The 23,712-nt window shown below is 47.7% G+C and overlaps 1 protein-coding gene across 1 annotated transcript in view; it reads right to left on the bottom strand.

Annotated features, from left to right (window-relative positions):
* LOXL2 (lysyl oxidase like 2) overlaps positions 1–22,749 on the bottom strand; it is a 93,157-nt gene extending 70,408 nt beyond the window's left edge. Inside the window, exon 1 of the mRNA XM_040490264.1 lies at positions 22,558–22,749. The gene's annotated coding sequence lies outside the window, so the exon portion shown is untranslated. The remainder of the gene's footprint in view (positions 1–22,557) is intronic.
* Positions 22,750–23,712: the final 963 nt, after the last annotated feature.

Raw genomic sequence — 23,712 nt, 5'->3', positions numbered from 1 at the left:
TTGGGCAGGGCAGTGCCAGGCTCCGTGGGAGCGGGTGTCCCCTTTCTGCTCGCGCCCGCGTGGGTGATCTGGCACTCGACCCGGCCCCCAGGCTTAGCGCGGTCCCTGGCATACGTTAGTCCCTTATTTTAAAAGATTTGTATAAGGACAGGGTACAGCTGGCTCAGGGTAGACCCATCCTCATTCCTGGAAGGTGGGGTGGGGGTGGGGGGCGGTGCAGAAGAGGCCAGGCAAACCGCAGGCCTCGCAGATGGTGGGTAAGTGTCGCAGTTTTACTTGTAAACAACAGACCTGCCATGGGGCAGACGTCTGAGGGAGGTTATAGCTGGGTTGGCACAGTGGGAGTGCTCTGTTACCCCTAGCAAACCATTTCCCCTTCTTCGGTGTTTCTCTCTGTAAAATATATACATCGTTCGGACCTGTGAGAAAATATATTCAGCCAATGAAAACAGGGGCAAAGCAGAGGAAAACCGCATTAGGTCATGCTCACTTTTCCCTGGGAGGTGGGAGCCCCATCGTGGCCCAAGCTGCCTTCCCCAGTCCTGGCTTTCTCTTACAAAGCGACGGCTCTCATCTGCTGTGGGTGCCTTGTGTGAATTTTCTGCTGTGGGAATAGAGGGGAGGGGCGACCGACAGCGGCCAAACCTCAAACAAGAAAGACTCCCTCAACTTTCTGCCATTACCGTAAATAATGACTTGTATTGCATACATGCTCCTTCCAGAAAGGATCATTAGAGCAGGGGAAAATGTCATTTTTTTTCAACTGAACAATTGCAGGGTTTGGGACTGAACTTTGGTACAGTAAAGCTCCCTCTGTGGATTTATCCTCTCAGAGGAGGTGACGATAAGTTAGAGTGCAGAAAAACACCCCGTCCCTTCTGTTCTTGCAAGAAGGGAGGGACAGTCTGTATGACCTCCTAGTTCCTGTGCCCTACCTCCTTATTCGGCTCCTTTCAGTTCACAGAATCTGTATAAATGAAAAGTACTATCATTCTTACTGAGTATTTAACTGAGCACCTATTTATTTTTTTAAATATAATTTATTGTCAAGTTGGCTAATATACAGTGTATACAGTGTGCTCTTGGTTTGGGGGGTAGATTCCCGTGATCCATAGCTTGCATATAACACCCAGTGTTGAGCACCCATTTTGTACCCAGTATGGAGCTAGCTGCTGTGGGAGAGACCTAAGAAACGGAAGGTGCTCACATTCTTGTGGGATTGGTCCTATCTCCCCACCTAGAATGTAAATTCTGTTCTCATTTTTCTCCCATTGTCTCTTGGGCTGGTCCCATCTCTCTGGAATGCGAGAATTATAAGAAGAGAATGTACTCAAGTTTTAAATAGTTGGGCCCAGACTATGGGAGCATTAAGACTTATGGGTTTAGGGGGTCATCTGGGTGGCTCAGTTGGTTAAGCATCCGACTTTCAGCTGAGTTCATGATCTCACAGTTCGTGGGTTGGAGCCCTGCGCTGGGCCCTGTGCTGATAGCTCTGAGCCCGGAGCCTGCTTCGGATTTTGTGTCTCCTTCTCTCTCTACCCCTCATGCTCTTTCTCTCTCTCAAAAATAAACATTAAAAAAAGAGTTATGGATGTATGGATACAAGAGGTCTGTGTGAGTTCGAACAAAATCAGAGAAGTTTTTTGCCAGAAAGGAGCATGCAGGGCCATTTGAAAGGGGAAGGCCATGTCGGGGGTCACCTGGCTAAGGGAGCAAGCGCAGCGGATAATTTATATCTCCTGGTTCCCAAGTCCAGGACTCCTCCCACTTCAGTACAAAGGTCAGGAGAGGCTAGGGGAGGAGGAAGGCCTTGAGCAGGGCTGGGAAGAAGAATTAGGAAAAGAAAACGTGGAGTAGTCTGGACTAGAGCATATGATGTGACTAGAGCAATAGGTGTGGAAATAAGCAATCTGTGCAGGGACAGAAAGAGGTGGCTTCCGAACACAGTTTTTAGAAGGGGCTGGAAAAGGATGGATGGGCAGATCTTCAGAGCAGGAGGGGAATTCAGAGTCAGCAAGTAAGGTTATTTCCATAATCAAAAGTGGAAATTCAGGCTCTAAAAGTAAAGCGTCCCCAAATCAATAGCGCTCGGAGGTGGTGAAGGCAGGGTTTGGACCTTTGTGTTCTGATTCCAAGATACTCAACCAGACGTTCTGGGGAACCAGTGGTGCCAATAGATACGAGAGGAGGGGCCGCCGGGAGGCAAGAGGACCTACACAGTGGAAGATGAGGGAGTCAAAGGTCCCCTCCCAGCCACTTTACTTGAATAGCGTTTTGACCTATGATCCTAGCATAGAGGTTGTTTTTAAATCACCGCGGAGAGGCATGTCAAGCATCAGATGGCCATCCGATCAGATCAGCGGATGTGGCTGGAGCAGCTGTGGCACGGAGTAGATGCGCACACGGAGGGGTCGTGGAACACGTGTTCGGGGTGGGCTCAGTAGCAGAGCATCAGTTGGTGATAGTGAGAGATCCAGGGAGGAAGCACCACTTCAGCAGCAGAATCAGGATCCGGGTTCAGAGAGGGAGGGATTAGCCCCCAGAAAGACTGACCAGAGCAGCAAGGTAAGGGACACAGTTCAACCCATACCAACTGTCTTCTCGCCTAGGCCATTTGGGACCTCAGTGGATTCATACAATCTTAGAACCAGAAAGTTCTTAAGATTATTCATCCAGTGCCCAGGATGGCAAACGCCCAGCAGGCGTGCCGCCCTTCTCCCGCCCCGTCCTGTGGCAGTCATCACAAACCCGTGCCAGCACTCTTGCCTCTTACGTCTTGCTCCCAGACACCCTAGATAGCCACCATTAGCTGGTTGAATCTGACATGCAAATCGACATCTGCTTGCCTTCCCTGTCCCAGCCCACCCTCTTCATGGCACAGATGAGGGACTGGAGGCTAGGGGTGGCAGGGACTCAGGTTACAGAAGAGACTGAGAACCTGAGGTCTTGTCATGGTCCCTGGCTGCATCCTGGGGTCCAGCAGGATGCTTCCAGATCCTCTGCAAGCTGACCTCAGCCAAGAACTTAGAGCCTGACTGAAAAACCAAGAACTTAGAGCCTGACTAAGAACCAAGTTCTTAGAGCCAAAATTTAGAGCCTGGGACAGACAAAGGCATCTCAGATAGATAGAATTGGACACCAAGGCACCCAATGGGCCAAGACACCCAAGGCCAAGAAAAGGCTCTGCCAACTACTAACCATGGACCATGGGCCAATCCATTAAACTCTTGGTCTTCATTTCTTTTATCTATAAAATGCAATGAGATGTGTGTGTGTGTGTGTGTGTGTGTGTGTGTGTGTGTGTAGATTAAATGAAATCATGTAAAAATTCCTAGCATACAGCATAGACTCATGCACATTAGTTTTCTTCTTGCCTTCCTGCCAGCTCAGTACCCCTTGATTTGAGTACCTACAGTACTCAGCAAATAGTTATTGAGTGAATAAATATAAATTCCTCCTCACATCTTCACCCCTACCCAAACTGCCTTTTTCTTCTGATCTAGGTGCATTGAAAAGCAAGGTGATAAATTCATTCCTCATGAAATGATCGTATTTAGGAATTTAACACATTAAAGAATAAATTAATTATTGCTCTAAGGACTTTTACGTTGTAACAAAGAACTCCTAGATATGAATTCCAGTAGTCGAATTTTACATATTGCACCGTGTTAGAAGTAAGGGCAACGGGTTTTTCATGAGTAGGTGGACCTTCCTGTGCCTTTCAGATCAGCTGACGTAGGTGCCTGCTTACCTCTGAAGTTCACTCTGTGTAGTGAAGGTGGTAGGCAGACGGGGTGATTTATGGGGGATGAAGACGCCTTGGGATAATAAAATCTCGCCCCCACAGATAATCAATGCTTAGTATCTAGACGAAAGTCTTGGGCTGTAAGATGGGCTCTAAGAGACGCAGAGTAAGGCATAGTACCAACCCATCACATCTGATTTCCTGGAAAATGTGCCAACCCCCTGTACACACCTGTTTGCCCTCAAAGGATGAGCCCCTACCCACATGCTGGACCCGACACGCTCAGGGCCTGTGAATGTCTGAGGCAGTGAGCAATGCTGACACCCAGAGGGGAGAACGGTTGTGTCTACGGGACCCACACGGCAGACCCATGGGGAATGGCAGCTCATCAAGACCCACTTCCTCTGAGGGGCGCCTGGGTGGCTCGGTTGAGCATCCAACTTCGGCTTAGGTCATGATCTCACAGTCTGTGGGTTCGAGCCCCGCGTCGGGCTCTGTGCTGACAGCTCAGAGCCTGGAGCCTGCTTCGGATTCTGAGTCTCCCTCTCTCTCTGCCCCTCCCTTGCTCATGCTCGGTCTCTCTCTGTCTCAAAAATAAATAAAAACATTAAAAAAAAAAAAAAGACCCACCTGCTCTGAGAAGCCTGCTCCAGTGACTTCTGCCTTCTCGGCTTACCTCCTACAACACCGTTAAGCTATGCTCAGGAAGCTGGAGGGGGCTGGGCATCATCTCTTGCTTTGAGTGTGCCATGGAAGCCACGCACATTCCATTCCCTCTCTGAGGCCATTTCCAAATAGATGCCAGCTTCAGGAAGGAAGGCAGAGTGAAGGCTTATGGGACAGCTCCAGAGCCTTCCTCTTGAACGTAACGTTATAGTGGAAGGTGCCGAGAGGCAGATGTGCTCTACCTTCGGGGTCGGGTCATTTTGTTGTGCAAAGATGATGGTGAGCAATTCCCCACTAGTTCCCCCACCCGGGGACATATACGCTTTCTTGCTCTCTGCCTGTTTTATGTATTCATTTGCACCCCCCCCCCTTCTTCCAAAAGTATGACTTCTGCTTTTATTCAGCAACCTGGACACTACACGGGCTGGCATTTTTAAGGTAAGACTCTGTTAAAGAGAAAGCTGGATTTAAAAAAAAGAACCCTGTATTTATTTACTTCTTGTACTCATTCTGTATCTATTACTGTATAAAAAGTGCTTTACAGGTATGAACCAATTTAATTCTCTAGACCAGAGCTTCCCAATAGAAACACAATGCGAGCCACATATGGGATTTAAATTTTTCTAGTAGCCACATTAAAAAAGTAAAATGAAATGGATGAAATTAATGTTAATGATATTATATCTTATGTCCCAAATATTATTGTTCCAGTATGTAATCAATATACAATTATTAGGGGCGCCTGGGTGGCTCAGCCGGTTAAGCATCTGACTTCAGCTCAGGTCATGATGTCACAGTCATGAGTTCAAGCCCCATGTTGGGCTCTGTGCTGACACCTCAGAGCCTGGAGCCTGCTTTGCATTCTGTGTCTCCCTCTCTCTCTGCCCCTCCCCGCTCGTGCTCTCTCTCTCAAAAATAAATAAACATTTAAAAAATATGTATGTATACAACTATTAATGAGATACTTTACATCCCTTTCTTCTACTAAGTCTTTGAGATCTGGTGGGTACTTTACATGCACAGCACATCTCAACGCGGACAAGTACATTTCAGGTGCTTGGTGGCCCCACTTGATGGTGGCCGCCATATTGGACGGCACAGCTCCAGGCAGCCCTCTGAGAGTATTATAAGCATTCCTATCTCCCTGAGGAAAAACTGAGGGACAAAAGGCTACGTGATTTTCCTAAGGTCACATAGCTAAAAGGTGATCGAGCTGGGATTTGCATCCAGGCATCCAGATACCAGAACTGAGACGTTTATTCATGAGTCATTCTTATCCCTGTGACTGAGAAAAGCACACTCTGGTATACCCAGCCTTGCCCAGTAACCAATTTGCTTAAGAAGACTGCTTTGAGCTTCCCTAAGAAAGGTACTAGGCTCCGGGCATCTGGGTGGCTCAGTCGGTTAAGTGTCCAACTTCAGCTCAGGTCATGATCTCGAGTTTGAGCCCCACATCATGCTCTGTGCTGACAGCTCACAGCCTGGAGCCTGCTTCAGATTCTGTGTCTCCCTCTTTCTCTGCTCCCCCCTCCACTTGTGCTCTGTCATTCTCTCTCAAAAATAAAATAAACATTAAAAAAATTTTTTTAAAAAGATGTATTAGGTTCCCAATGGTGAAAAATAAAAGCAAAGCTTGAATTTTAATTTGAATAAAACAAACAGCAGAGCACCATGTCTCTTACCTTCTCTGGCACCTAATCATAAACAAATATGGTCAATTCTCCCTTTACCTTTCTGGACATTTGATGACATTTGGACTGATGAAAGACACATTCCTCCTCTTCACACCTGCTCTCTCAGTCCTTGGTCAGAGATTTTTATTCTACTAAAGACATCAGAAAAATGGTGGAGACCTCTGGCCAAATGTAGTATCTGATCCCACAGCTGGGGGAGTTTTTAGACAACAGGAAGATCTATTCAGCATTCACCTTTGAAGACCTCCCAGGTCATCCACGGCCATGTTTAATCCCAGGGACACCTTCTACCCTGAACACAAGCCAACTGGGTCAGCAGAACCTACCTGCAGCTCGTTCACACATACCAAAAAGCAAGCCCAGGAGGGTTTCAGCGACCCTCTCCAGGCATGCTGAGGAAAGTTCACAAGGCGAAAGCTCACCTTGGAGAGTATTGTTAAAACCTCATCTGACTGAAGTCTGGGAACTACTGCAGCAGATGGTCTTAATTATTCACACAGTTTAGATCGGGAGTGGGCCATCGTCAGAGGGTTCAAGGCAAGATGCCCATGGACTGCAGTGTTTGATTAACATGAATGAGAGGCAGTGCGTGCCAGAAGAAAGCTGGCTGTGACTGTGGCTTATCAGAACGTGCTAAATGATTTTTCCCAATATGTTCTCGCTGGGCTCCTGGCTAAGCAGTTGAGGACATTCTCACATTCAATTCAGTCCCCTGGAGGATACAACTTTCACTCGGTCGATAGTAGGGTAAGCTACGCCAAGAAGAGGTATTCTACTCCAGGGAGTATCTGGGAGGGATATGGGAAGAATTCCTTCACATCACTGGGATTGAAGGTCCCAGGCATTCCTGACAAACATCAGGCAGCATCAGCTCACTTTCTTCAAGGGCCGTGAGCACCCTCTATAAGCAGTGAGCCATTCAGAAAGCCGCACACTCCTCCCCCATGAAGAACAGGCTGGACCCGCTGCCACCTGTCTACTGTCAGGAAGCGGTTTAGAGGCACGCAGACCTGGGTTCAAATCTCATTTCCACTACTCGCTCTGTGACCTCAGGCACACTTAGATTGTCTAAGTCTCCGTAGTTCATCTGTCAAATGGAAACGGTATCTACTTAAAAGCAACTTTTTAAAGGGAAAGCAAGAAACACCTGCTTTTCAGGATTGTTACAAAAATCAAAGGTCGGGGGCGCCTGGGTGGCTCAGTCAGTTAGGCGTCCGACTTCGGCTCAGGTCATGATCCCGCGGTCCGTGGGTTCGAGCCCTGTGTCGGGCTCTGTGCTGACAGCTCAGAGCCTGGAGCCTGTTTCAGATTCTGTGTCTCCCTCTTTCTCTGACCCTCCCCTGTTCCTGCTCTTTCTCTGTCTCGAAAATAAATAAATGTTAAAAAAAAAATTAAAAAAAAAATCAAAGGTCGTACTTCTTATGTTCCTGATCCACAGTAGGTGGTCAAAAATGTCAGGTAAAATATTTTGGTTCAAATAGGTGGAGCCTGCTAGACTTGGGTCGGGCAATTCAAGTGCCAACCACAAGATGCTAAGCTGTATTATGCAAGTGGTTGTGCTTAATTTTGATCTTCAGGTTTCCCCAAGTGTTATCTGGGGAACTGGGAACTCCCAAGGATGAGCTTAGGTAGTTCCTCCTGGATCCAGCTCTTGGAACAACTTATTTGAAAACTAGAAATACACATTTGCTCCAGAGAATATATGATTTGGAGAAAAGCTTAGTTACCTCAATCAATAGGTGTCTTCACATGTGCTGGATAAGCTAGGTGGGGTGCTAAATCGTGCGAAGTTCAATGGGAGGGTGGGCTCCAGGGAGTCTGTCTATAGTGTCTGCAAATAAGACTTTTAAATAGGGTTTATGTCATCCAATGCTATGACTCCAACAGTGGCATTGTTCTCATAATGGATGAATATTTGAAAATCCTTTACCTAACTTGAACCCAACAGGGCTCCAAAAGGCAAAAGAGGAAATGTAAAAGTGGAATTTCCAGGGTCCTTTTCTTAGGCTACTATTCAACAGCTGAATCATTTTGCCTAGCAAAGAGTATGAAAGGCCGACTCTAAAAAGAAACCCTGAGTCTCAAGATTTCCTTGGGGCTTTCAAACGTTTTCCTTCCCCCAGAAGCGGTCCCATCTGAATCACTCCATCACCTCCCTTGAAAGGGGCATTCTGTGCTAGAGAACCTGCCTGCCTAAAAACTTTTTCGGAAAAGTGGCTATTGACTGGCCTAGGGTAGCCTTAAACAATATGATAGACCACGGCCCCTTACCACCGACACCTCACTCCGTGGCGCCCAGTCAAAAAATGCCCCACGTGACCCAGCTGATTCCTAGTCAGTAACAAAGGCATGCACAGACGAGGGGGGAAAACACACTGTAAACACCATTTGCTGTTTGCACGGCGTGCATTTAGCAAAAAGCACTGCTCTTCTACAAGCTGATCCTCTTAACCGTTTCCCTTCTTCCCACCCACCAACACGACTGTCTGAGGCCCTCCTCAAGCAGGCCTCCCTTGGGTTCCAGCTTTCCATGACTGGCCCTGCCATTTCTAGGCCCTTCTGAGGTAGGGAAATGATTCGTTCCTCGCAGCCCTTGCTCCACATCTTGTGCTCCGGAGCTCCCAGTAGCGGGCCTTCCTGCTTCGTCGCATAAACAATGGCACCACTCCCCAGCCATGAGCAGTGGCCCACGATGCAAAGGGCACTTGCTCAGCGTTCGCTGAACAGGGGAGCACAGAACCCAGTGGGATTCTTTCACCCAGACAGAACGCTCCACTTAATGTCTCTGCCAGATGTCAGCATTCAGATATGGGGTCAAGAGGTGGGGTGGGGGCTGTCTCCTTCATCAGACCCTCACTGCTAGGGATTCCTGCTGGATCAGCAGGACTGATGAATGGTTCTCATTCATGGCCCAGAGCACACCGCGGGGAGGCTACCCCAGCTGTGGTCCGGGTGCTGCTTCTGGCCCCACATGGAACACATTCCTTTGTGGAAGAAGGCTGCCTTTGGTGAGGGGGGTGTGCTCAGAGAATGAGGGCAGCGGTGGGGGATGATGGGGCCTTTCTGAACCACCTCAGACAAGAATGCAGACTTTGACACCAGGCTTGGCCGGGGCTGGTCCATTTGGCCCCTGGCCAAAGATTCCACTTCAGCCCTGTCTATTTCTGGCCACAGAGCAGGAATGTTCAGGGCACCGGGAAATGGTGAGAAGGTAAGCATATAAAGCTGAATTTTTTTTTTTCAGCCTTCAGAAAGAGGCCTTTGTCGGGCATAATTTGTTGTGATCAACTAGGGTTCCCCACAGTCCATCTCTGGCTCTGGATGGAATCTCATTTTAACCAGGCTGCTTCTTGGGGAGGCTGAAGGTACAATTTCAGACTCTTAAAAGTGTGCCTAATGGAGACTGTCAGACTGGATCAGAAAGGGAAAGCCAAATACGTATAGCGTCTATAAGAGACACATTTTATCTCTACAGCACATAGTCCATAAAGAAAGGCAGAGAAAACCCAAAAATCAGTGCTGCTGTTTGAAGGCAATACCATTGTAATGGCGGTGGGAACAGAGTGATGCAAAGATGCCCATTGGATTCAAATTAACCAATCCGTGGCCCTAAAAAAATGAAGGCCTAGTCTGACTCCAGGATAACCTACAACAATTGAAAGAACACAGTGTTGGCATCTGAGAGTGGTCAAGATTCAGATCTGGCTTCTGCAACTAGAGAAGGGTCTTACCATCTTAGTGAGTCACATAAGAAGTATCAAGGGCCCAGGGCGCCTGGGTGGCTCAGTTGGTTAAGCACTGGACTTTTGGACTTTGGCTCAGGTCATGATCTCACAGCTTGTGGGTTCAAGCCCCACGTTGGGCTCTGTGCTGACAGCTCAGAGCCTGGAACCTGTTTCGGATTCTGTGTCTGCCTCTCTCTTTGCCTTTCCCCCACTCATGCTCTGTATCTCTCTCAAAAGTAAAAAAAAAAAAAAAAAAAAAAAATTACAAAAAAAAAAAGAAGTATCAAGGGCCCAGTAGAATGACTGGCTCATAGCAATGCTCAATGAGTGGCAACTATTATAATTATAAAATCAGCAAGAACCTGGAAAAATCCAAGGAGGGGCTTCACTTCACCCACGGACCACTCCTAACACACCACTTAGGTAACAGGTTTTAACCATCCCCCCACCTCCCCTCCTCTGTACACACCCCCCAAACACACTGTTTCCCAGAGCTACAATCAGTGGCCAAACTCGTCTGAGTTTCTGCACCACTTTAGGGGGAGGAAAACAGAAGCCAGAGCCAGGAGGGTGTGCAATCCAATCACTGCCAACAAGTCGTGTTTTTAGGGCAGGAAGTGTAGTTAGGGATGAGACCCACTGCATGCAAATCCATGGAGCACTGGTCCAGGCAGAGACAGGTGGGGAGGGGCTTGGCCATGCTCTTAAGAGGAGTATACTGGGTGGGAAGTGGAGGGAATTCTGGGCTAGAGGGAGTATACAAACCAGTTTTTCAAAGAGATGCCTCCTCAAGAGTGGCCACGGAGGTACTGGTCAGCTTTCCTTGTGCCTCAGGTAGGGCTAGTCTTAGCAGGACTCACTTTTGGCTATCTACACTTTCTGTGTCCCCACTAGTTTCCAGGCCAAGCCCTCATCCAAGTGATGAAACCTCAGTCAACAGTCAGTTCTTCAGGCCTGAGCCCCTCAGACGAGAACTAGACCCAGGGGGCCCAGCAAAGGAGGGAGCAGCCACATCTTTGCCTTGTCTGGAAATGTCTGGCTACACAGAGGAGGGGGTAGGAGTGCCGTTCTCAACTTTGTTAAGAGCCTGTGATCTGGGATTCTGCTGTCCATTAGAAGCAGTGGCTTCCTTCCAGAAGCCCGGTGAGTAATAGCAGGCACTGACCGCCACATCACCAACGCTGGCGGGGCTCAGCTGCACAATGCCAGCTGGTGCTGTGTCACTGATGATCATTCCTGGAGATAATGGCATCTGCAGAGTAGTGGCATATACACACAGACCTACAAGTTCTTGCTCTTCCTGGGGGAGGCAGACTTTCTCAGCTACCTTTGGACCTGATCAGTGTCAGTGGTGCTGATCACAAGTCTTTTCGGGGCTTCCTAAGAATGATTCTAATATTCTCACTGCATTTCCAGCCATGGCACGGCTCCCACTGGTGGCTACAGGATGCCTCCACTTTCTTTAGCATGACACATACTAGCTTCAACCCACAACCGTAGGTTTAGCCACACTGACCTGAGTGCATGTGGTCCCCAGAAGATACCTGCTTCCACACTTCCCTGACTTTGGTCCTGCTGTTCTTTATTCTAGGATACCATATATCTACCTCCTGAACACCTGTTACTCTATGTTTAGGAATCTACCCACATGTATTTATAGAAAGTCTTCAGGAATCTACTAAAAGACTATTAGAACTGATAAGAGTTCAGCAAGGTTATAGGATACAAGGTCAATATACAAAAGTTAACTGTTTCTATTCACTTTCAAAGAACAATCCAAAAAGGAAATGACAAAACGAATTCCATTACAATGGCATCAGAAAGAATAAAATATTTAGGGGCCCCTGGGTGGCTTAGTCAGTTAAGTATCTGACTTTGGCTCAGGTCATGATCGCGTGGTTCATGGGTTCAAGCCCTGCATTGGGCTCAATGCTAACAGCTCAGAGCCTGAAGCCTCCTTCAGATTCTGTGTCTCCTTCTCTCTCTGCCCCTCCCCTGCTCATTCTCTCTCTCTTTCTCACTTTTTCTGTCTCTCAAAAATAAATAAATGTTGAAAAAAATTTTTAATATAATTTTAGAAACAAATTTAACAAACGACATGCAGAATTTATCTTCAGAAAGCTACACATTTTTCAAAGATATTAAAGATCTACATACATGGAAAAACATCCTGTGTTCATGGATTGGAAGACTTAATGTCATTAAGATGAGAATACACATTAATCTACGAATTCATCAAAATCTCTATTAGAATCCCAACTGACTTTTTCATGGAAATTGAAAAATTGATTCTCAAATTTATGTGGAATTGTAAGGGATCCAGAATAGCCAAGACAATTCTGAGAAAGGAGAACCCAGTGGGAAGACTCACACTTTCCAATTTCAAAAGGGCAAAAGGTTAACACAAAGCAACAGTTATTAAGACAGTGTGGTACTGGCACAGGACAGACACACAGATCAGTGGAATATAACTGAGAGTCCAGTAATAAACTCATATATTTATCAGTAATTGATTTGGACACGAGTATCCAGACAATTCAATGGGGAAAGGCCAGTCTTTGTAAAAAGAATGGTGCTGGCATAACTGGGTAGCCACACATAAGCGAAAGACGCTGGACTCCTCCTCCACACTATTTACAAAAATTAATCCAAAATGGATCAAACATCTGCATATAAAAGCTAAACTACAAAACTCATAGAAGAAAACGTAGGGGTAAATCTTCCTGACTTTGGATTTGGCAATGGTTTCTCAAATATGACACCAAAAGCACAGGCAACAAATTAAAAATATGTATATTGGACTTCATCAAAATTTAAAGTGCATCAAAAGGCACTATCGGATGTTTCATGAACCAGGGCAGCAGTAGTATGGGTAGGAAAAAAGGCATAGTGATCAAGTATTTATTGTACTATTTACATGTCTATCTCCCTTTCAAACCTGTGAATCCCCTTGAGGGCACATAATCTCTGTATCCCCCGAATCCATTATAGTATAAATGCTGAGTACATGTGATGTCTGAGAAACAAGGAGACACTATCAACAAGGTGAAAAGACAATTCACAGAATGGGAGAAAATATCTGTAAATCATAGATCTGAAAAGTGTCTGAAAGTGTCTGAAAAGAACACATAAAAACTCCTACAATTTGGGGTGCCTGGGTGGCTCAGTCAGTTAAGTACCTGACTCTTGATTTTGGCTCAGGTCATGATCTCATGGTTTGTGAAATCAAGCCCTGCATCAGGCTCTGTGCTGACAGTGAGGAGTCTGCTTGGGACTCTCTCTCTCTCTTTATCTCTATCTCTCTGTCCCCCTCCCCTGCTCTCTCTCTCTCTCTCTCTCTCTCTCTCTCTCACACACACACACACACACACTTTCTCTGTCTGAAAATAAATAACATTAAAAAAAACTCCTACAATTCAATAAGAATAAGCCACCTAATTTAAAAATGGGCACCGGACTTGAACAGAATTTCCCCAAAGAAGATATGCAAATGCCCAATGAACACCTGAAAAGATGCTCAACATCATTAATCACCAGGGAAAAAGCAAATCACAACCTCAATGAAATACCACTTTGCATACACTAGGAGGGCTATACAATGTTTGAAAAAAAATTTTTTTAATGTTTATTTACTTTTGAGAGAGAGAGAGACAGAGTGCGAGTAGAGGGGAGGGTCAGAGAGAGAAGGAGACGCAGAATCTGAAGCCGGCTCCAGGCTCTGAGTTGTCAGCACAGAGCCCGACACGGGGCTTGAACTCACAGACCGAGAGGTCAGGACCTAAGCTGAAGTCAGACGCTTAACCGACTGAGCCACCCAGGCGCCCCTATACATTTCTTTTAAGGGGGAAAAGGTAGGTGTTAGTGAAGATGCAGAGAAATTGGAACCCCCATACATTGCTGGTGGTAATGTAAAATGGTACAGCCGTTGTGAAAAACAGTTTGGCAATTCCTCAAAAAGGTAAACATAGAATTACCATACAACCCAGCAATTCCACTCCTATTTATATACCTAAGAATTAAAAACAGATGTTCAAACAAAAGTTCGTATACAAATGTTTATGGCAGCACTATTCGTAATAGCTAAAAGATGGAAACAATCCAAATGTCCCCCAACAATGAACAGATAGCGCCTGGGTGGCTCAGTCGTTTGAGCCTCTGACTCTGGGTTTTGGCTCAAGCCATGATCTCGCTGTTTGTGGGTTTGAGCCCCACACTGGGCTGTGCAGCTGGCAGTGCAGAGCTTGCTTGGGATGCTCTCTCTCCCTCTCTCTCTGTCCTTCCCCCACTCACGCTGTCTCTCTCAAAATAAATAAACTTAAAAAAAAAAGCAATGAACGCATAAACAAAATGTGGCATATCCATACAGTGGTATATTATTTGGCCATAATAAGGTATGGAGTATGCTTACGTGCCACAACATAAATAAGGCCTGGAAACATGTAAAGTGAAAGAAGCCTTATGTTTGATTCCATTTATACGAAATATCCAGAATTGGGCACATCTAAGCAGGAAGCAGATTAGCAGGAGTGGGCGTGGGGAGTGAGGGTAGGGTGGGGGAAGAGAAGGAGGTGACAGGTAAGGGACACAAGTTTCTCTTTCCGGTAATGAAATGCTCTAAAATGGACTGTGGTGATGGTTGTACATATCTGTGGTTATACTAATATCCATTGACTCGAACACTTTAAATGGGTGAATTATATAGTATGTAAATTACATCTCAACTAAGCTGTTAAAAAATGGACTTAAATGACACTTGTGTTAAGAGTATATATTTATGAAGTAGCCGCTACATGATAAACACTGTATTAGGCACTGGGAATTCAAAGATGACTTTGACGTGGGTTCTGCGCTCAAGGAGTGCACACAATACTTACAGAAGCAGGAACAGTACAGAACGAGATACAGGAGTGAAAGGAGGAGGCGGTGATCACACCTGAGGATGAGGAACAGGAAAAGCCTTAGACATTGACACTGAGCAGGTTGTGGAGGCAAGTTTGAATTTGACAGGTTGGGGGTGGGGAGATCATCCCAGGCAGCAGGTAGGGCTGGTCTGAAATAACAAAGGGTCTTTTGGAAGCCGTGTGTGGTGCAGATAGCAAGATGAAAAGCAGAGGCACTGCGGGGTGGGGATGATGAGAGGTGGGAGAGATGACAAGCAGAGGGCCGGCAGAGAGGGAACTTGAACGTCATGCTAAGAAATGCTGAGTTTTCCTTTTGGGGATAAGGAGCCAATGGACAGTAAAGCAGGGGCGGGGTGGGGCAGGGCAGGGCCGGGGGGGGGGGGATGGGGACAGATTTGTGATCTAGAGCAGGAGTCAGCAAACTGCAGCCCACGGGCCAAATCTATAAATACCGCTTCTGGAAATGAAACTTTATTGGAACACAGCCATAATGAGTTCTTTACTTGCTATCTGTGGCTGCTCTCCCACTAAAACAGAGTGTGGACCAATAACAACACAGAGCATATGGACTGTGACATCCAAAATGTTTGCTATCCGTCCTTAGAGGAAAAGTTTACCACCCCTGCTCTGGAAAGATCACTGTGGCTATTGCATGAAGGAGGGCTTGGTGGGGGTTACGACCAAAGGAAAGGAGGCCAATTAGGAGACGAGCAACTCTCTCGCTGCTGGGTAATGTCACGATGTTGGTGTAACTGGCATGATTGTGGGGTGGAGAGATGGGCCTGGCTTTGTGAGCTGTGGGGACGGAAAAACAGCTGGGGAATATCAAGTCAAGAAAATCAAGAGTGCCCGGTTTTCTGGAAAGGATGAGAGACCCCACAGGGTTTCACTGATGTGTAAATTTTAGTGTTTTTGTCCTCATCATTAAAATGTTTCTAAACATCATTTTTAGAAGAAGGCTCTCAAACAGAGCACCTGAATTCAAGGCAGCTTAAAGTTTTTTATTTTACTTTATTTCATTTTATTTTAAGTAATCTCTACACCCAACAAGGGGCTCAAACTCAAGAGTCAGTGCTCTACTGACTCGGCCAGCCAGATACCCCTAGCTGAAAAGTGTTTTAAAGAAATTATTCTTACCACTTGGTTATGGGCATGCTAGAGCAATTCTAGGCAACCCGGTGGATAATCTTCCTCTCTTCACGTGTTGCAACAAGCCCAAGGTCCACAAATTCTTTGGCTATGCTCTAAGGCTGCCATTGGCACTAGGTGGGCACTAAGGGGTTGGCGGCCGGCCATCAGAATATTCTTGACCGACGATTTTATTTTATAAAATTTTTTTTAACGTTTATTTATTTTTGAGACAGAGAGACAGCATGAACAGGGGAGGGTCAGAGAAAGAGGGAGACACAGAATCTGAAACAGGCTCCAGGCTCTGAGCTGTCAGCACAGAGCCCGACATGGGGCTCGAACCCACAGACTGTGAGATCATGACCTGAGCCGAAGTCAGACGCTCAACCGACTGAGCCACCCAGGCGCCCCTACCGACGATTTTATTTTAAATACATGTGTCAAATACCATGTCTTACTCATTTTTGTGTCTCCTACAATGACTGGCAGAGTGTCTGGCACATAGAAGGCCACTAATAAGTCGTTTTAGTTAAGAAGGAAGAGAGAGGACCAGGTGGGAAGAGAAGGAAAGGAAGAAGGAAGGAAAATAAGACAGGAAAGCAGTACATGGCCACGAAATTTTCCCCCAAGGCTGAAAACTCATGCTGCAGCAGAAGCTGATAAAAGGGCCGTTCTTCAGGTGGATGTGAGTCCCCTTCTTCCAGGCAGAGCCTGGAGGGACCATACTTAGTGGTCATGTGTTAATACAGCTGCAAACGCCAAATATGCTGTACTACCTTCCCCAGATATTTTAAGGAAATAAGTGGCTTAAATCTCACAACGAATCTCGATGTTTGTGTCTTTCAAACATCTCTTGCAAACTGCCTCGCGAAGAGAAAACGAGCGTCCAATCCCAAGACCCCGAGGTGTAGCTAAAGCAGCCGCATGCAGGCATGAGATGTAACTGAAACCTCTTGCTTTACCGTGTGCTCCAGGTAATGTTCTAGTCTTGGTCTAGGCGGTAGTTACGCGGACATGTTCATTTTGTAAAAATACATCCAGAACAGGTAGCTGTACACCCATGCTCACAGCAGCACTATTCCCAACAATCAGAAGGCGGAAGCAACTCAAGTGACCACTGATGAACGAACGGGTAAACAAAATGTGGTATGTCCATACAAAGGAATACTATTCCCTTAAAAAGGAAGGAAACTGACATGCTGCAACATGGATGAAACTTGACGACATAGATGTTAAGTGAAATAAGCCAGTCACCAAAAGACCAAGTACCATATGATTCCACTTACATGAGGAACCCAGAGTTGTCAAATTCATAGAGACAGAAAGTAGAATGATGGTTTCCAGGAGGCTGGGAGGTGGGGGCGGGGGGTAGGGAATAGGGGGGTAGTATTTAATAGGGATAGAGTTTCAGTTTGGGAAGACAGAAAAGTTCCAGAGGTGGATGGTGGTGACGTCACACAACAATGTGAATGTGCCTAAAGCCACTGAGCCCCACACTTAAAAATGGTTACAATGGTGAGTTTCAAGTTGTGGATATTTTATCACAATAAAAACAAAACCAAAAGCGTATACATGTGTATGCTTAGAATTGGTGCCATTTCACCTACATGTACTATTCTTGGTGGGGGGTGGGGGAGGAAGTTGACTTTAAAAATGCACTCAATTTTATATTTGTATTTGATTTAGGAAGACAGGAAAAGATCTTTCTTACTAGATCTTAGGATCACGCTGTCACTCTGGAAAGCCGTGCTATGTTTATCCCGCTACTCTTTGGTGCTCCAGGACAAGGCTGGGGGTGGGGGAGTTCATGGATTCAAGTTCAAAGGCAGTGACAAGAAACGGAGCAGAGTAAGCTGTTCACAAGTCATCCACATAATGTTCTCATTAGGCGTATGCTTTTCAGGCAAGCAGCATCATTTTCCCAGAAGATACTCTAAGCATTGTGTTGGGGACACATCAAGGAGGGCATATGGCAGCTTGCACAAAACCTCCACGGGTCTGCTTGTCTAACAGATTCTGACAATGAAACAACTTGAAAAATGTCTCATCATTCGCATGCGATATTACAGTATGAAGTTGGAGGTATTCCACACGAAGGCATCAAAAGCCTTGGGTAAGAAGAAATGACTAACTGTGGTCCTAATTACATCCTCATTATCTGTTGAGTCTGTTCTCACTGCACCCCCGGACTTGCCACATATCACTTACCTGGGTATGTCGTTTTTGCCAAGAGAAGTGCCAAAGATTTTTTTTGAACTCCGGACAGAAATCTTATCTAAATTGTCACCATCACGCTCTTATCACCCTGGAATAAGTGGCTATTCTGAAGGGATGGTCCTGTGCCAAAAGAATTCTCAGACACACGTGGCGGGCAGGAGCGGCCAGCACACCTGGCCAGGTTGGGTTCCCTGCCAAGCATGCGCCATGCACAACAGCAGGAGCACCGCTGGAATTACTAAAATAAGAAGGTCTGAAGACTCGCTTCGAAACTAGACATGGCTGGAGAGCAGAAGATAAGCCGTGCATGGCTGCAGGTGCATGTCTATGCAATCTGCTTGGCCCTCCCAGTCCTGGCCCACGGTTGCCAGTTCTGCTGGTTCCGGGGGGGTCTGGGGCGGGGCAGCCTGCGGCCACTTCATCTGAGGCCTCGTGGCCCATTCAGGGTCCACGGTGCAGCTGGGTTTATGTGACACAGCCACAGGGACAGATCACTAAGACCATTTTCCAGAGGGGAATGAACAATAATCACAAGCTGTTCTGAATCCAAGCAGCTCCAGGAGTGGGGGACTCTACTCCCTAATGCTCCCAAAGCTATAAGGAAAGAAGCAACTGTCACAGCTGATGTGGCATCACCTAGAAATTCTGCTCCCACGGAGACAGCCTATTAGCTAAGGGGGAAGAGAATTTATGGCTGCCGGAAGACAAGGTGATTCAAGGTTAATGGTTTGCCCCTTTGAGTTTCTACAGTTTGAATAATGGGATTGAGTAACCAGTTTCTCTGTCCCTGACTGCCTGTTTTATGGAAGGTGTGTTCATTCAATGTCTATTTCAGGGCAATGAATGTAAGAGCAGAAAATCTAGGAGTCAAGAAATAAGAGATTCCATTTTCCCACACGGCCAGCCAAGGAAGAATTCCAATTCATGAGTCTTACTAATAAGATGTAGAAATGATTTATCACCCCACTTCCAAGCAAATAAGCACAAGTAATGAAAATGCTGAAAGTAAAAAATTCTGGTGTTCTATATCCTCATCAGACCAAGGCAGAATAAACAAAGCTGTCCATAACTGACGGACTTCAGAGGGAAGTCTCTTCCCTGTCATGAAATTTAGGAATCTCCGACTATAGACACTAGCTGCCAAACTACTCAGGCAATGATCAATGATGGGTAATTGTTCTCAGTGAGATTTCCTTCTTGGTGCCTTGGTCTTGTCCAAGAATTTCAGCGACAGCGGATTTGCTCATCCTACTTCCAGACCTAGGAGCCAGAGACTAGGGGGAAATGCTGCTTCCTAGTTCACAGAGGCCCACCCCGAGTCCTCAAGAGGGAAGTCACTTTCATACGGTTCTACAATAAGCTGGGAAATAAACCCAGGCTTCCTGACTTTGCAGCTGATTTACCGCAAGCACCAAATGGCCAGTTACTACATATTTACACACGGATTTCTAATCACAGATGTACGGGAAATGATAAGCTCAGGATGCAGCCAGAGCCAAGAGGAACACTTCAGAGAACAGCCGATAGCCCATGAGCAGCACTGAGAAACAGAGCCACTGTGGCCCAGGAATGAGGAGGCTGGGTCAGGTCCTGGCTTCGCCAATCCCTGCCTTGCCACCTGGACAGCTTATCTGTTTGCCAGTGTGCTCAGCTGTAAAATGAATTCAGTACCCATCTTACTCTTCGGTGGAGTGTTATAATAACCAAACGACACAGTGGATAGAAAAGTGGTTTGATAGGAATAACATACAGTATGAACATAGATTATAAAAACCAGCAGAACTCAGCTCAACTTTACAAAGGCATTTTGGGGGAAAGTGGGAAATTTTTGTCTTTGTTTTGTTTTAATTTTTTTAATGTTTATTTATTTTTGAAAGACAGAGAAAGAGCATGAGTGGAGGAGAGGCAGAGAGAGAGGGAGACACAGAATCTGAAGTGGGCTCCAGGCTCTGAGCTGTCGGCACACAGCCCGACGTAGGGCTCAAACTCATGAACTGTGAGATGACGACCTGAGCCAAAGTCAGATGCTTAACCAACTAAGCCACCCAGGTGCCCCAAAAGTGGGAAATTTTTTAATATGGGCTGGGTATTAGATGATAGTAAAGAATTATTGCTAATTTTCTTAGGCATAGCAATGGCATAATGGTTATTTAATATTTTTCAAGATCACACTGAAATACATAGGGACAGAATTATTATCAAATTTGAAATCTGGAATTTGCTTTAGAAAGAAAGAGCAAAAGGACAGACAGGAGCAAATATGGCAAAATATTGAGAACTGTTGAAGCTGGGGGAGAAAATATGGAGGCCTTCTCTCTACTATGCATATATGAAATTTTTCAGAATACAAAATAATTTTTTAAATTTATTATTATTTTTTTTTATCTTAGCAAGAGAGAGCTTGAGTGGGAGGGGGAGGGGCAGAGGGGGAGAGAGAGAATCTTAAGCAGGCTCCACGCTTGGCATGGAGCTTGATCCTGCGACCCTGGGATCATGGCCTGAGCTGAAATCAAGAGTCAGAGGCTCAAACCTCTGAGCAACCTAGGCGCTGCCCCCCCACACAAATACAAGATAATTTTTAAGTAAACATTGCAGAATTGGGGGGTGGGGGATCACAAAGCTTCACTGAAGTTCATCCCCAGAGCACAGAAGATCTGTTTCCTTCACAAGACCCTTCCACACTGGTCATCCAGAGGTCAGAGAACAAGGACATGGCAAAAGGCCAGGAGAAGGCAGGCCAGGACCCCAGGTGGAAGCCTCTTTCAGAATTTTCTGTCTGCCATGCATCCAAACGTCAGCCAGCCTATAAAGTCAAGTGCACACTTTGTCTTCAGACCTAAGTATCCTATTCACCTTAGACCAAGTCACTTGTTAACACAAAGTTACAGGGGGACACACAGACGCTTGCATACCCACACCCCCCACTGAGGCTCAATTGTTTGGGGCCCCAAGAACCCCAGGGCCAAATGGGGGCATGCACTTTGCCATGGGAGTGAATGGTCATTCCGGGGCAGATACTGGGGACCAGTAAGGGGAACAGGACAAGAGGGCGAGGGAGATGAATAATTTAGCTAAGGCAGAGTCCAGTGAGCCAGTCATTCATCTGGGTACTGACTAGGGAAATGAGCATTTCCCTCTTCCTTCTAAGCCCCATCCCTGACCATTTTAAGTACAGAATACACCATAAATAACTAAAAAGTTCCAGCAAAGGTGACAAATGGGCTTTGGGGGTTCCTGGACAGACAGGCTGGCGGTGGCATAAGGGAGGAGCCGGAGTACAGGAAAGGGGTTCGAGCCCCCACTGACTAGCTCCCTGGCCTTGGGCTTCAGAGCTTTTCCTCCTCTGCAAAAAGAAATGATCGGGCTCATTTTTAGAACCCCGGAGTTCAAAGATTTTAGGGGGCAAAATTAATTTTGGGCATGTTCCGACTTACGTGAACATCGTTCTTCTCACCTGGACCTGAGGTTTCCTAACATTTTGAGCAGTTCAGTGCTTCCCACCCCCACCCCACCCGCGCTGGTTTTTGGTGGTCTTCGCTTGTTTCTTCCAATCATTTCTAGCTCGGCGCTGATTTACAGCGACACCTCCAGCAGGCAGCTACAGTTAGAGGACTCCCAGATTTGGAGTGGGGGGAGGGTGTGCAGCGCGCAGTGGCCAAAGCGCCTGCGTAAAATTGTACGCACTGAGTCCTGTGGGATGCGTACAGGGCTAGGATTTGCTCTACCACTGGGGTGACCCTGCATGTACGACCCTCGGGTTAGCTTGTGCTAGTTCTTTCCTACTCCAGGGTCTCTCTGTGATAACGGCGGGAGAGGTTCCCTGGTCCCCGGACAAGCCAGCACGACGTGGGAGGGAATACCTTGGGAGCGGACCGCGTCTGTCCTCCTAGAGGACTCAGGGCACTCCTGCGCTCAGCCGTAGCAGGCTGGGGAGAAAACCCAATTCCGAGACAGTGGGAGATAGAGCACCCAGGCGTACCCCTGGTGGCCCCCATCCGCTCTGCCCCAGCCCTGTGCACTCCGTATCCCCAAAGTCCGGGGACACCCCAGGGCACTCCCCGCTCCCGCGCGCCTCCCATACCCTCAAAAGCCAGAACGCCGGGTAACCCTGGCCCCACGCCGCACCTAGGGCCCACAGAGCCTCGACGGGCTGCGTCCTGCCGGGTCGCAGGAGCCCCCGGCAAGCCAGGAACACAGCGCCCTGATCCCCGGGGCGCGCCAGCTGCAAAGCCTCGCCCGGCTCAGGGAGAGGTGGGGCTGGCCGGTCCGCCCGAGTCGGAAGGGGCACCCGTTAGCCGGCAGGTCCTAGCATCACTCCGAGCAAGCAGCCTTCGCTCCAAGTGCCCGCCACGCAGGTCCGGGGAACCCGCAGCACGGCCGAGAGGGAGCTCCGCAGGGAGCGGACCCCGGGGAACCCACCGGGACGCTCCCGCTTCCCTGCCTACAGCTGTGCAGAGGGGAGGAGCAGGGAGCGCTCTTACTTGGCAACAGGGGCCCGCGCTGGCTTGGCTGGGGCCAGCTTTCCACGGTGGCCCCTCTCCGCGCGCGTCGCCGCTGCGCCCCTTTCCCGAGCAGAGGGGACGAGCCGACTTCTCAGGCCGCTGAAGGAAGCGGGATCCAAGTTGAGGAAGCCGCGGGCCGGAGTCGCTCCTTTACGCTTTTCCCGGTACTTTTAACGCGAGTCGGAAGGCAAACCCCTCCCCGAACCCACCCCCTTCCCGGGAGGTGGCCACCGCGGCAGGCCCGGCCTCCGGCCCCTTTTGTTGTAATTCGAGAGCGGCCCCTCCCCGGGCCCGAGCGGGCTGTGCGGGGGAGGCCGCGCGCCAGAGGTTGCAGCGCTTCCCAGGCTCTTCGCGCCCAGGTTTCCGGAGACTGAGCAGCTCGAGAGGGGGCCCTTTCCTCGGGGAGATTCCTCTACCCACCCCCACCCTCAGCAGCTCCCGGAATTTAACCCTTCGATGCCCTTATGCACCAGCTTTAGGATCCACGGTTTCCAGAGAACTCAGCGCTGCCCGGCACATAATAGACGTTCAATAAAAACTGGTCGGTAAAGGAGTTCCGAAACCCATGCATCTCGCCTGGGTTTCTTCTCTATGGGGAAGCAGATTCTGAACGTGAAAACAAACGGCCCCCTTTCTTGCTGCAGATCATCTATGGCCTTTGCATCTATGGCCTTTGCAAAGCCTCCCTCTCTGAGGATTGGTTTTCTCCTTTGTAATTAAAGGCTTTGGATTCAGTGACCTCTAAGGTCCTTCCCCGCACGGCAGGGCCAGGATTAACAAGCTCTGCGCTCAGGGAACCCAACAGGACACAGCTAAGGGGTGCATATTTTGCAGAGGGACATTCCATGCCTGGCTCTGAGGCTCACACTGGGGGCAAAGTGAGGGCGTCCTACACGTAGGGGGAGCCCTCTGTGCGGTTTCCCAGGGCTCCTTAAGCAAGAGAAAGGCTTGGCCAGACAGGAGGCAGCCAGCTGTAAAACAAGGCATCCGTCCCTCGGCCTCTGGGCAGGCAGTACCCAGAAGGGACAGACTACAGCAGTCTGTCACATGAAGGGTGGCAATCGTCTTGCCTTCCTCCCTCCTTAGCAAACCCACAGCACCAGCAGTGACAGGTGGTGACTCCCAAATTCCCCT

The sequence above is a fragment of the Herpailurus yagouaroundi genome, unplaced genomic scaffold (assembly GCF_014898765.1).
Source record: "Herpailurus yagouaroundi ecotype Mexico unplaced genomic scaffold, PumYag 181, whole genome shotgun sequence".
NCBI lineage: Eukaryota > Metazoa > Chordata > Mammalia > Carnivora > Felidae > Herpailurus > Herpailurus yagouaroundi.
Note: the sequence above shows the minus strand (reverse complement) of the source record. Positions and strands in the feature narration are given on the sequence as shown.